The following is a 14,343-nucleotide window of genomic DNA, read 5'->3' on the forward strand; positions in this document are numbered from 1 at the left end:
TAAAAATGTACAAAAATATACATAAAATTTCAAGAAAGCAGAAGTTTATTTTAATATATATTTTGAATAATAAAATAAAATTTTTACTTAATAAAACACAGTTTGTTCGTTTTTATTTAATTAATGCATTGAATTTTATTATTACTAATTTCATATTAAAATTGTACTTTCTTGCCTTACCTGTATTCTTCTTTCTTTTCCGTTATTTTCCATGTCTTTCCTTTGCTTTACTTTACTTTAATTCCGGACCGCTATACATATATCAAGGTATCATGAAAATAAATGAAGGACAAATGTATCCATTAAAAACAATGTTAAACCGTGGGAACCATAACAAAATAATACGTTTTTCACAAATATAATTTTTTTTATAAATTTTTAATTAAAAACTTATTTATTCCTAAACTATTTCTTTAATATCCAATTAATTTTTTTTAATAAAATCTATTATTTGTTTAAAATTAAGAATTTATTAATATTATAATATATTATCCCTAAATTAATACTTAAATTAATTATACATACCTTAATTTTTTTAATTATACATACAATATATTTAATTAATAATTTGCAAATATTTACATGATTTCTTAAATACTCAAATTAATACTCAAATTAATTATTATTATGAACTTTCTTAAAAAAAACTAATATAAAGAATACAAATCTATTATTGACTAATTTTTACATATTTAAATTAATACTATAATACCCAAATTTATACACACATTAATTATTAGTAATAATATTTTAATTTTCACATAACTATATTTAAACTCAATTAACATTTACCATAATAAATAATAATAACTTTAAATTATAATTAAAAGAACAATTAAATGATTAATTAATTATTTCATATTTTAAGTAATTTATTAATTAATTATTTATTTAATACCCAAATTAATACTCATAATACTAAATGAAACAATATTATTTTAAAAATATTTTTTACCTATTTAAATTAGTTCTATAATACCCAAATTAATTCTCACATTAATTATTAATAATAAGAATTTATATTTCAAATAACTATATTTATACTCATTTTCCATTTTCCATATGAATTACTATTAAAAAAAATAATGTAAAATAATAAATATACATAAAATATAATAATATGATATATATATAATATATAATATATTATAATATAATAATAAATATTTAAAAAACATTACTTTAATACATTAATATATTAATAACTGTATTATTTACTAATAAAAAAATAAGTAATACAATTAAATAGAAATATATATTACGAAACAATATAGACAATCTAAATTACTAATAACAAAAATTATTATATATATATATATTTATATATATTATAAAAAATTATTACTACATAAAAACATTAATAACTTTTTTACTTTAATACATTAAAATATTTTTAAATATATTACTAACTAAAAAAAAATAATAATAATAATAATATATACAAAAATAAATATATATATATATATAAATATATATATATATATATGCGTTGTAAAAGTACCTGGGTTATAACAGTACCTGCGTTGTAACAGTATAAGTTGTAAATGTATGCGTTGTAATAGTATCTGCGTTGTAAAAGATGCGTTGTAACAGTACTGCGTTGTAAAAAATGCATTGTAACAGGTGTATACCCCCCAGCAGCGTCAGCATAAATAACTTAAACAGAATATTCATGTTCAAAGCTATTTAACATTCTAGGTTCTACATGGAACCATTCTCTGATGCTGTGGACAGATATGACATCACCGCAGATGGCCTCTTAGTTTTCCTGTGCTACCTGCAAGTGTTACTGAAGTCATCTGTACCAGAGACTCTGATTCAATTGTGTAATTTTATCTCAATGAGGAGATCTGTTACAAGAAATGGAAATGTAGGCTTTGGTCATGGTTCCATATCTGAAAAAATTACATAGGCTGCTGGTGGAACTGCAGCCCTTCATCTGCAGATAATTGTGAATGATGTTTGGGGAGATCTTGATTTTTCAAAATCTGTATATTTAATAGGCTGGTAAAGCAGTTTGATTTCTAGGCAGATTAATGCTGTCACTCCCATAATAATAAAACAAACGAGCTCATTTAAAATATATCAGATATGTACTCTGAGTATACACATTCGGTTCTTTATCACAATTTTAAATATCTTTCTTAATGGCCACTAGGGTACTCCTTTTTAGGTCCCGCTGGTGTTAGCAGCGTGTAGCGCTGCATCCAGTGAAAGACCTATTGTTGTTGGTTTGCCGGGAATGGAGGACAGGGGATAGGCATGCGCTTTCCCTCGGTGACTTCATCGCCTGTACACGCACGTCCATCCTGGCGCCGTGCACATCCCCTGTCCCACATTCAGAGCAAGTCAGACTTTCGAAATTGCGCGCACACGAACACAGAGTCACACACACACACATACACACGCACAGCTGCACAAACGCGCGCACACACACACGCGCCCCCACGGGCGCACATGCAGACACACAGCCACGCACGCACCCCTCCACCTCTCACGGGCTCAAGCGCACACACACAGCCACCCACGCATCCCCCCTCACCACTCACGGGCTCACGCACCCACACATGCACACAGACACACACACATACACACACATATGCCCCCTCCACTCACCGGGCTCTATTCTCGCGTCGCCTCGCTGCACTGCTACAGACTCTGCACTCCCCTGGTGATTTCTGCGCCGCCTCACACCTGGGAGCCCTGCATCCTCGCTGCTCTCTGTGGGCAGGGCTTCCCGCAAAAGCAGAAGTCCCGCCCCACGACGTGACGCTCCCGAACTTCCGGTTTGACAGCAACTATGCAGGGAACAGCTCGACGTCCGGAAGCGGCCCGGCCTGAGCTCTGCTCAGACGACCCCGTCAACTGAAGAGCTGGAGTCGGGTGAGAGATATTTATTTATTTATTTTACTTTATTAAAGATATCCATTTGCATGTAACTGATCCTTTGACGTTAAACCCTGGTTTGGAGTGCCTGGTGACCTTTGTGTGTCGGCGCATTCACAATGTACGAACAGCATGAGAATCAGCAGGAAAAGCTTCCCTCCGATAGACAGTAGGGTAATGGCAGTGGGAATAGCAGTCCAAGCTTCCCCTGTTGCTGCAGAAAAGTTAGCAAGCTTCATACTGTAACACACAAACTGCAGCAACAGCACAGGCAGCAACAGTAAAAGATTCCCGCACACATGAATGGAACAGTTACATACACACAGCAGCAGTACAAGATTCTCCCATTCTTTTTGCATCTTTGAGTTATGCTGCAAGAGAGACTTTGGACAAGTGTAATGCTACAACTGTTGAGTTAAAGTGTTTGGTAAAGTTTCGGAAGTTACTAAAACCTACGTATTTACTAATCTTTGTTAAGGTGGGATATAGTGCTCGTGTCTTGGTACATGGACACCGTTCTCATAGATAGACAAGCATTTTATACATTTTGAGTAAAATCGATCACATCAACTCATTTTCCAGAAACTAGCCGGTGACATAGGGCCCGATTCACAGAATGAACTTACTACTTTTGGCATTCACAGAATGCACTTACTACTTTTGGTATTCACAGAATGAACTTACTCATTTCGGTATTCACAGAAGTTAGGACTACTAACTTTAGGACTCCTAAATGCCTTATGTGAATACCGAAAGTCTTAAAATTTGGATTTTTCTCAATTTAGTAGTAGTAAAGTTAGGACTACTAACTTTAGGACGCCTAAATGCCTTCTGTGAATACCGAAAGTCTTAAAATTACGATTTTTTTCAATTTAGTAGTAGTAAAGTTAGGAGTCCTAACTTTACTACTACTAAATTGAGAAAAATCCTAATTTTAAGACTTTCGGTATTCACAGAAGGCATTTAGGAGTCCTAAAGTTAGTAGTCCTAACTTCTGTGAATACCGAAATGAGTAAGTTCATTCTGTGAATACCAAAAGTAGTAAGTGCATTCTGTGAATGCCAAAAGTAGTAAGTTCATTCTGTGAATCGGGCCCACAGATTCCACTTCGGGCTCATAGGAAGGAGACAAGTTATTAAGGGTAATGGGTCTTAGGTCTCAGTAATATGTTGTGAGTTCTGGGATCGGGCCGGGCCAGGACCTTTCATATTGTTTTTCTGAGCTTCACCTCCAGGGGTTAAGAGGACCAGGTGTGAAATAGTGTGATTGTCATTTATAAAGGAGACTGGAGAAACTGAAACCACACGGAAGACTGCAATAGCAAGTAATTTCTCGCTTTTCTGAGAGCTTGCATTGCATCATTACATCATTAAACACAATATTATTGTTCTACTTCTTGAAAAACTGGCCTTTTGAATGTGCCAAGCAAACTTTCCTGCTTTTTGTTTCAAAATGTTATTTCTTTGAGGCACTTACACGGTCAACTACCCCTTAATATGGGGAACAGATTCAAGTAATATACAATAGGTGAAATACATTTTAAATGTTCTTTTCAAAATTCTTCGGAGCACTAATAAAACCAAAACAAAGCTCTGAGCGCCTTGCTAGTAAAATGTCTCTCTTGTTTCAAGGCATGGGTTCTATAATATAATAAATCCCGGTAGCAGCATGACTAAGATTAGTTTAGAGTTCCAAATATAAAGGGTTACAGGAGTGCATAACACTTTAAAGCCTGATTTGCATTCCTCAGCTTGTGTTTTATTTCATGTCGGGTATTATGAATTGTTTGTAGATGTGTGCATTATTTTAAAAATGGAATTCACAGCCTTGAAGAAATATGCAGATGGGCACAAATGTTTAGTTTATATATAAAAATATACAATGTAAACGGTATTTACATGTACACATAATATATATTAGAACATTTGTACTTTCCAGCTTCAACTGCAAAAGACGATATAATAAGGTTGTGGCAGGCCTTCCTATGACACAGTACTATTTTTGCCAATGCTAACTATATCCCCTTTTGGGGTGTTTTCCCTGCGTGCCTAGTTTGAGGGTGGGCTGCATGGTTGTCTAGCACTGGTTCCGGCTACACTAGGGTGACCACTTTACTCCAGGTCATTATGGAGACCATCTCGAGTCCTGAACTTTAACCTCCAAATCATCGATTTTAGGTGTGTTAAGCTAATTAGTTCAATGGTGTTAAAACAAGGCTACACCACCCAGAATGCATTGGGTTGTGACAAAAGTCCAGGGCTGAAAGCAGTGTCTATAATGACTTGGAGGGACGTGATCTCCTTGTAATATACACAATTAGTTAGTGAGTGCTTTATTCATCGAGTTGTATGTTGTGCTGTCATTCCCAGGTCTCATCAAGCCATCAGCATCGGAGTCCTGGCATTCATGAGCAAAATACATCATTCTTGGGTAGAGCCTGGGTAGCACATGCGCTGCTCTGCGAGGCATGCTGTATTCGAGTATGGATTTGAAGCTTCGCCCACTCCCCACCCATATTTTTTATTGTCTTGTGTCATTGTCCTTTGGAAACGGTGGTTTTTCATTAGTCAATATACTTAGAAGTCCCTCCTTAGTACCGCTATATCTTATTTTATATCCTCCCATCAGGACACCCCCTGTTACATGTGTCGTTACTCATTAGGCTTTACTTACAGCCTGCAAGCACTATTTAGTTATGTGTTACCCTTGCCTGCTGTTGCAGGCAGGACAACCTCTTCCACCTTTAGTTATTTTTTTCATAGCAGGGCACGCCATGCTGATGCAGTGGTGGCCGTGCCTTTAGTTTGTTGTTTGCGGGCCGAACGTGGGTAAATGTTTTTTTTCTTATATTTTTTCACTTTTATGCTTTCAAGCACCCCATATGGCGCTTTCACGTTAATGTTGGCCACACCCCTTTCTTTAGTCGAGCCTCGTCTAAAGAAAGGTGCGCGGCTGCTAATAAACTGAAACCGCGGCATGGGGCACTTTTACAAAAAAAGAGCATTTGTTTGTCAACTTGATGTTTTTTTTGTTGTAAAAGTTCCCCATACTGCGCTTTCAGTTTAATGGCAGCCGCGCACCTTTATTTAGACGCGGCTCGACTAAAGAAAGGGGCGTGGCCGACATTAACGTGAAAGCGCAGGATGGGCGCTTTTCCAAAAATTGCATTCGCAGTGCAATAGGTCACACATTTGCAAGAGTTTAAGCTATTGGCATTGTCATTTACAATGCCAAAAGCTCATACGCTGGAAAATGCTAAACCTATTGCATTGCAGATGCTTGTTCGTAATGGTCAGAAGAAATACTGAGGAACAATGCGCTTAGATTTTGCTAGATATATTATCGTGAAACAAACAGTCACAAAAATCATACGCAATATGCAAATCATAAAGAAATTAAATTAACATCACCATATCACAAGGATAGATGCATTCAAAAGTGTTCAATATGTGCCTCATCTCAAAATAATTAAAGCATAGTTCCGTACTGGAAGGAATCCCTTCCAGTAAAAATCTATACTTCAAAGAAGGCAAACATATTTGCACTATGGTGCAAAGGTGTGTGCATTGGAGCATTGCTCCCAAAAGTGCACCATCGCATGGAGAGAGAAACATGCACCACATCTTAGTAGATATGGCAATTTTTTCTCTCACCCCATGGTGTAAGGTAGCACAAACACTTTGGTGCAACACTGCCATGCAGCAAATAATAGTAAATCTGGGCACCAACCTCACACAATTACACATGTCATTGATGCTCACTCACTTTTGACTCATACACCCGCATTTCGCTGGCGGAGTTGGCGGAATTCGGAAACGCCGAGCTAAATGTGTAATGTGGGCTTCCTTCTAAATTCTCCCTTCTGGTGCATGGCAGGTTTATATTTCTGTTTGCGCTCTTGATACTTGTTTTGGCTCGCACTTGTGAGTGTGATGAGATTTATCGGCTGCTAGCGAGTGCACAGCAGATTTCCTGCCCGCTAGTATGGCCTCCGGTCACCACAGAGCCTTCCAACACCAATTTGTGATGCTCGTATTTGCAAGTGGCTGCATCCTCAGCAGAGTCTCAACTCTAGAAGCAGCTAAATCTACTCGAAAATATATTTTTTTATGTCTATTCCACTCCCACAGACTGGTCAGGGTAATTTTAGTGTGAGAGGCATTTTTTTAGTTAACCTTTTTTTCAAGAAAAGGGAAGTGCTTTAAAGACTCCAGCTTCCTGTTCCTGTACAGCAGGCCCCTCCCAGTGCTTTCTCTATCTCCTCATCACTTATCATTTGGATTTGAAGGTGGACTGATCACTCTCTTTGTATGCCTCATTAGATATAAGGAGTTTGTTTTTGTGATATTACTAGTAAGTTCAAACACTTTTGCATAAGGGTGTTGTTTGTTTGATAGAGGGCATGCACCAGTATTTATTTGCACTTTTTTTTGCTTTTTGATTTTATTATGGTGGGTGGCCTGAAGTTTCATTTGGAGCCTAGGTTGTTTTGCATTTGCTTTTTTTATCTTTTGTAGAGGATAAATGTTTCACAGTTCAGTACATTTTCTCCATGTTTGTGAAATTTGTTCTATTAATTTGTGGCCTAGTCTGTCTCCAAGCCACACACTCAGTAGACCCAGTACTAGTTCTGGGTACATGAAACAACTTTTTTTGTGGTATTTGCTTTTTTAAAGCATCATTTAGGGCAGGGATGGCAATGGATTATAACTGTGTGTTTTTGTGTTTCATGTTTTTTCTGCAGAAAGTCTATTTTAGTGGGGTAATATTTGATGCCTTGGAAGGATGTGTGTGTTGTAAAGTTTTTATAACTCACTTAATTTTCATTATTAGCATTGCTAAGTGAATGGTAGTGTTTCTTCAGTGTCCCCATGCCTCCTTTTTTCTGACCAGTGTCTGTGTGTGTGTTTGCCGTAGGCCATTTGTTTTTTTTCCTCCATGCAATGTTACTGACTGCCATTTTTTGTAGTCAGTGTACATAGGCCTGCATTTGTTCTTTGATGTCCATGCCTCCTTACTTGTTGTTTGATCATGTGGCCTGTGACCATTTTGTCTAGCTAGTCAGTTTCATAGACGTCCTGTTCACATATGTAAGGAAACAAGAATAACTTATTGTGCTGTGTGTCTTTCAATCTTTGGCTTGATCACCCTTTATTAACCATTACTGACAATTTTCTGGATAACCTGTCTCTCCTTAACCTGAACTGAGTGAGCTGTCAAGCAGCTTACCATGTTGGTCATTTATTACTCCCCATTTTTTCCTCCATCACTAGCAGTAGGTTTGGTAGGCCCATGTTGCTTTCAATGTGAGAATACTATGACATTTATTTTGCCTGTCTAATTAAGGATGTTAACCACAAACAGAACCGGGGGTCTATAGGCCACAAAATCTAGCCTGTAGTCCTCGACCTCACTGCGGTAAGGAGATGCCCAAATCAATTAGGTAAACTTACAGAAGACTCAGGTGAAGTCTTGAGGCACCGATGGATAGAGTGGGGCCTCGATATCCTGGGCACGGTCCAGGTGAGGTGAGGTCCAGTCCCCTGCACAGTTGGATGTCACTCTGCATCCACTGTCTCGGAGGAGTAGCATCTGTAAGGTTGTATTCCTTTCAAGCATTTTTTATTATTTCATCACATATTTGGCAGTAGCAAAACTTTGAGAGCAGAGGCCCTGAAGAAAGCCGAGGGACTATTAGCCCGATAGGCTGAAACATGTTGGCCCCTTTTTCCGACAGCTATTTGTTTTGACTGTCGTTTGCACTGTTCCGTTTTTATTTAGGGGATATGTCTATTTCATGAATAAAAAGAGTAGTTTTTTGGACACATCACTCTATTTTAATACACCACATTGTAATGTTCCTTGCGCTGCTTTTTTCACTTACTAGAGCCATCATTGATTAGCTTTTGTATGGCGGTCCATATGTGCTAGTGGACAAGATCCAGTCCATACAGAATTGGATGGTATTCATTCCCTATGATCAAGGGATATACCATATCATGAGCTGGATGACCCTATGATATGACTGATCACTGAGTCCATTTGATGGCAATCCACATATAAGTGGTATGGATCATGTTTTACTTGCACGGTACCTTGTTCTCATGCACTAGCTTTCCTTTTTTCTGTACCTAATTGATTTGGGCATCTCCTTACCGCAGTGAGGTTGAGGACTATAGGCTAGATTTTGTGGCCTATAAATTCCGGTTCTGTTTGTGATTTACATGTTATAAAAGGGGATAAGAACCAGGGCTGGTCTTTACAATTTTCCCTACGACCCTTCCCTCTCTGTTTGTTGTAGTAATTGAGGATGTTTGCACATCAGTCAGCCCCCTCACACAGGTCAGACATTCAGGGTACCCTATCCTCTGCCCCTTATTCCTTTTTTCTTTATTTTTCATGCCATTAGGGACCTTGTCCCAGAGTCATGAAATGGCAGCCTCAACTGTCTCTTCATGTTGCAGTTAGCCAATCAGGTTGTGTGTCTTCAGCTTGTGACACCACACAACCATAATTACTCAAACGCTGTTTAATGGACTTATACCAAATCATGGGAATCATGGTTTCAAGATCATAAGCTATTTGTCTGACTAATTTGGTGTAATTCCATTCAGTCATTTTGGCTGTAACCTTGTCTAATGTGTTTATGATAAAATGCATGGAGAAGACATGTTTTGAACCCCCCATTCTTCAGGGCTCCCACTAAACGGATCACCCTGCACCTTTCTAGAAAAGAGCTTAGGTGGATGAACAATTTTTTTTTTTTGTAGGTTCATGAAGATTCATAAAACAGCGCCAAATTTATTACCAAACCAATAAATCTGTTTCTTATGGAAACCTGGTCCTAACTATAGCTACACAGTGATGACACAATCCTTTTTCAAATGCTACGCATTTACCATGAGTAGTTAAGTTAAACTCGTTGAAGGCAAAACACAAAATTCACAAAATGTCATGAATTACGCTGGTGTAATTTAAAATGTATAGGCATTTATATAGCGCACTACTTACCCGTAGGGTCCCAAGGCGCTTCGACCGCTGCGAAACCCTTCCTGGCTTACCTGAGAGATGGTCCCTTATTGGGTATCTCCAGGGTGAGACCAGGCATCCCCGGCGGTCTGGTGGGGCCGTTAGTGAAGATGAGGCAAGCTAATGCCCAGAGTTGCCGAGTGTGATCGCTGATCAGAGTGGGCACCGAGGCGAGAGAATTATCGAGTCCGCTGACCCTGGTCCAGAAACCTGCCGCGCCGGGAATCGAACCCTGGTCGCGGGACGTCCTCTGCTCTCGGGTCTGCCGCCTCTAACCAGTGAGCCACACTACTTCACTTCAGAAAAGGAAGAGGCACAGATTAATACTTCATCCAAAAAGAGGAAAACCTAAACGACTCAAGAATTAAATGTATCCACAAGAAGATACAAGATCTTTGTAAAGAAAAAAGCCCTTGGGGCTGTTGACAAGCCTATTTGAAGTACTTGAAACACAAATCTGTCCAGCCCTACTAGGAATAAAAGAACTGCAGGGCAAAGCGGCAATCATTGAAGTACCTCATTCAGAGATACGCTTATGGTGCTCTTAAGTTCTCTCCTTTCTTCAAAAGCAATCAGGAGATGTTCCTCCAGCCCTGGGCTTAACACCTTGGGTGCTAAGGGAATTCCCGCTGGGTGATGTTACTCCAGCATTCCCATTGTTCATGACAAGGTCAGCTCATCATAAGCACAGCTCCAGTGTACTGTATGACGAGCTGACCTTGTCATGAGCATGGAAGGGGTCAAAAATGGTGAATGTTTTCTTCTCTCATCAGTCCTTCAAAATGGTGATGCTTCTGTCCTTTTACCCATAATCAGACCATGTGATTTTTGTGGGTCTTCTGGATGCCTCCCTTCATGTACCAATTCATCCAGATTTCTTCATCTTTATGTCATAAACCAGTAATTTGTGTTTCAAGTACTTCAAATAGGTTTGTCAACAGCCCCAAGGGCTTTTTTCTTTACAAAGATCTTGTATCTTCTTGTGGATACATTTAATTCTTGAGTCGTTTAGGTTTTCCTCTTTTTGGATGAAGTATTAATCTGTGCCTCTTCCTTTTCTGAAGTGCAACAAGTGTGCAGAATGCTTTAGGATCATGTTGGTTTTCTTCTCACGTGAGGAAAAAATTGACTTGTTTCCCTCTCAACATCTCCAGTTCATTGAAGCAGTGCCCTGCATAGATATAGGTGAAATTTATCTTCCATTTCTTCAAGGAGACTGGAGTTTGGATTCCATATGTCATTCCTCCTGGCAAGAACAGCAGTAACAGCTCAGGTTTCGTTGAGGGTAAAGGAGGAGATGGCAGCCTGTCTGCTAATAGTTGGCTATGCCTTTAGAATTTGGTCAAGCATCTTGTATGTTTTAGGAAAAGTGTCCCAGAACACTATGTAACTCGTATTTCAGATCTCAAATCCATCAAGCTTTCAGCAATGGTTAATTTCAGAGAATTTAGATTGAGATCTATATTTGACCCCTTCACCTTCTCTGATTCTAATAACAGAAATCAGTCAAAAGAGTTGGAGAGTAGCATTGAGTGACAATTCTGCCAAGTTACTCTGGGATCAATAGAAAAATATCTGATTCTCTATTTGAAAAGAGATAGCAGCTGTTAAGCTGCTAGCTCTGTACATTTTTCTCCTCTGTTGCTGATTCAAATTGGTGCATGCCTCGCTCAACTATAAAGGGAAGGACACTGAGTTATCAATCTTGGCTTAGAGCGTTTTCTGTGGGCAGAGTTGGATTTACACTCTTTGGTGGCTGTTAATCTTCTAGAAAAAGAAAGGTTATCTTCTTCCCCATTATTGTTCTCTTCTTCCTATCCCAAAGGCTGGGTCAACCCTCCTTCTCTCTTGTGGCCTGAGATCTTCCACATTTATTTCCCTCTTTCCCTCATTTTTAAGAGTTCTTAAGAAAATTCATGATGATCATGCAGAAGGTCTATTAGTGGCCCCAAGTTGGCCTGATAGACCTTTGTGCCCTCAGCTCATTTATCTCACAATTTGACCACAGTAGGTATTTCCAACAATGTTGTCTTTTCTTGGGGCACCTTGATTTCCAGTGCCTTTGCTAGGTCAGTTGCTTCTCAGAAAAGGAGCTTGGGAGGACGTATCAGCTGGTTCAGTGTTGCTCTAGAAAAGAAGCAGTGCAGCAATCAGTATATAAACTGGTCTACAACCCTCAGATTGTATCCCCATCACTGACAGTTGTTGAGGGATGGTGTTCTGCAAGAGGCTTACAAGATCCTACCTGTGATAATGCAAATATATTAGATTTTCTTAAGAATAGATTTCCCCTAAGTTTAATGAGACGGTGGGCAGCATCCTTGGACTTAGGGGTTCATAAATAGATAGGGTGTTACTTTCAGGTTTCCCCCTTCTTTGAAGCTTTCTGTGCCATCCTATAGTTTCCTAAGATTTTCTTTTCCTTTCACTGCTCTTACGATTTAGAATTGCCAGTTTTTCTTTGTTTCCTCAGCGGAGGAAGTTAATTTTTATTCTTTGAATGTTTATACAGCCCTGACCTTCATACTGTGCCATTTCGTAAGATTCATTCCCTCTTTGTTGACTGTGGTTGGCCAGGGTAAGTTAATTGTCCGATTAGAGCTGTTATAAGTCTTAGGCTTCATTTCAAAATGTACCTTTCCTATTCCAGAAGAGTTGAACTGCCAGGTCCTGTACAGGAGTGATAAAGCATACAAAAGGCCGCCTCTTGCGTAGCTTCCAAAGGGTATTTTCTAAAGAACATGTTTAATTCTACAAACCTGTCATCGTATCATACATTATTCAACTTGTTGCCATGTTGGTCCTTTTCCATTTTATGCTTTGGTGTATCCTCATCAAGTTAGGACTGGGCTAAGTAAGATAGATGAGGAAGTAATGACCCAGTTTTTTACCAGTATTTTGTTTCATTTGGAGTTCTGGTAATTCTCATCACAGTCCTAGGTTCCCATGCCCCCAACTGAAAGAGGAAGCTAGACAACCACAAACCCTGTTAGGGGTTAGATCTCTAGGGAGTTATGATGGTTTATACCTCCTTTTATGGTGCAATAAATAGGTAGAGAAAAAGAGAGCAATCCTATAGAAATCCATATCTTATGTTTGTTGGGAAGCAGTCGGAACACCATGGCCACAGTCACGCGTGTTCCGACTACGCAAACACTACCACGCTTGCCTTAACCACGCATAAGCCATAACCACTCATATGCGTGGTTAGGCATTGCATGGTCTAGCTTCTGGCTGCTGCTCAGTGGAAGCAGGAAGACACCAGGAAGAAAGCCAGAGGATGCGGTGCGGAGCGAGGGGTTGCATTTGTATTGGTTGGGGAGGTCGTTTTCAGGGTTGGAGTAGTTTTTAGGGTTGGGGTCAAGGTCGTTTTCAGGGCAGGGGTGTGTAGTACTTTTCAGAACTTTGGGGGTCAGGGGAGTTTTTTGTGCTGGGGTCGGGGTATTTTTCAGGGCTAGTGGGGGTTGTCAGGTTAGTTTTCATGGCTGGTGGCGGGTCGGGGTAGTTTTTAGGGCTGGTGGGGTTCAGGTAGTTGTTTTAATTAGGGGTTTGGGTGTTAGACCTGAGGCCAGTGGAAGGGGTTTGGGTAGTTTTTGGGCCAGCATGGGGTGGGAGAGGGTCGGAGTAGTGTATGTAAAGGGGAGGGCTTTAGGACTCAGGGCAGGGGAAGGGGAATGGGTAGTTGGGGTAGTTTTTAGGGCTTAGAAGAGGGTGGGGTAGTTTTAAGGCTTTGGGCGGGTGGCTAGTTTTTTTAATTAGGGGTTAGGGCTTTAGACGTGAGGACAGGGGAAGGGGTTGGGGTAGGTTTAGGGACAGCACAGGGGTGGGAGGGGGTTAGAGTGGGAAGGGTTTGGACCTCAGGGCGGGGGATTGGAGTAGTGGCAACCTTAGCCATGTATACCCATTTACCATTCATGCCTTTACCACGAAATGGTGAGGTAAAGGCATGCTTGGTCAAGGAATGCGTGGTTAAGATACATTCTTGGTTCGGGCTGCGTGGTAGAGGCATGTGTTATTATGCCATGCATGCCTCTATTATACAACCATTTGTTGGTTGCTGGGACAGGAGAGCAAGTGTATGTGTATTGAGGCAAACACTCATAACATTAGTACTTTGACAAGATAGTCCCAATTTCAGAATAATGACTTTGTGGGAAAAAAGCATATCCTGGCCAAATGACAAACTGGCTTCACACTGAGCATGAGTACCAAAGTGCTAGATATCGCAGGAATCGTTGGTCTAGGGAGGGAGGTGGATTGTAGTAGAGACAGGCCTTGCTCCTTCTGGACCGCACAGCAACTTTTAACACCAATGATCATCTCCATCTCCTGCAACAGCTTTCTAAATTTGACATTTTATAAAATGTAGTATTCACATAGATTGAGTCCTTTCTATCAGCCTCAAACTATTATTTAACCTCATTTTAA

This window comes from Lissotriton vulgaris, chromosome 4_1 (assembly GCF_964263255.1).
Source record: "Lissotriton vulgaris chromosome 4_1, aLisVul1.2, whole genome shotgun sequence".
Classification (NCBI taxonomy): domain Eukaryota; kingdom Metazoa; phylum Chordata; class Amphibia; order Caudata; family Salamandridae; genus Lissotriton; species Lissotriton vulgaris.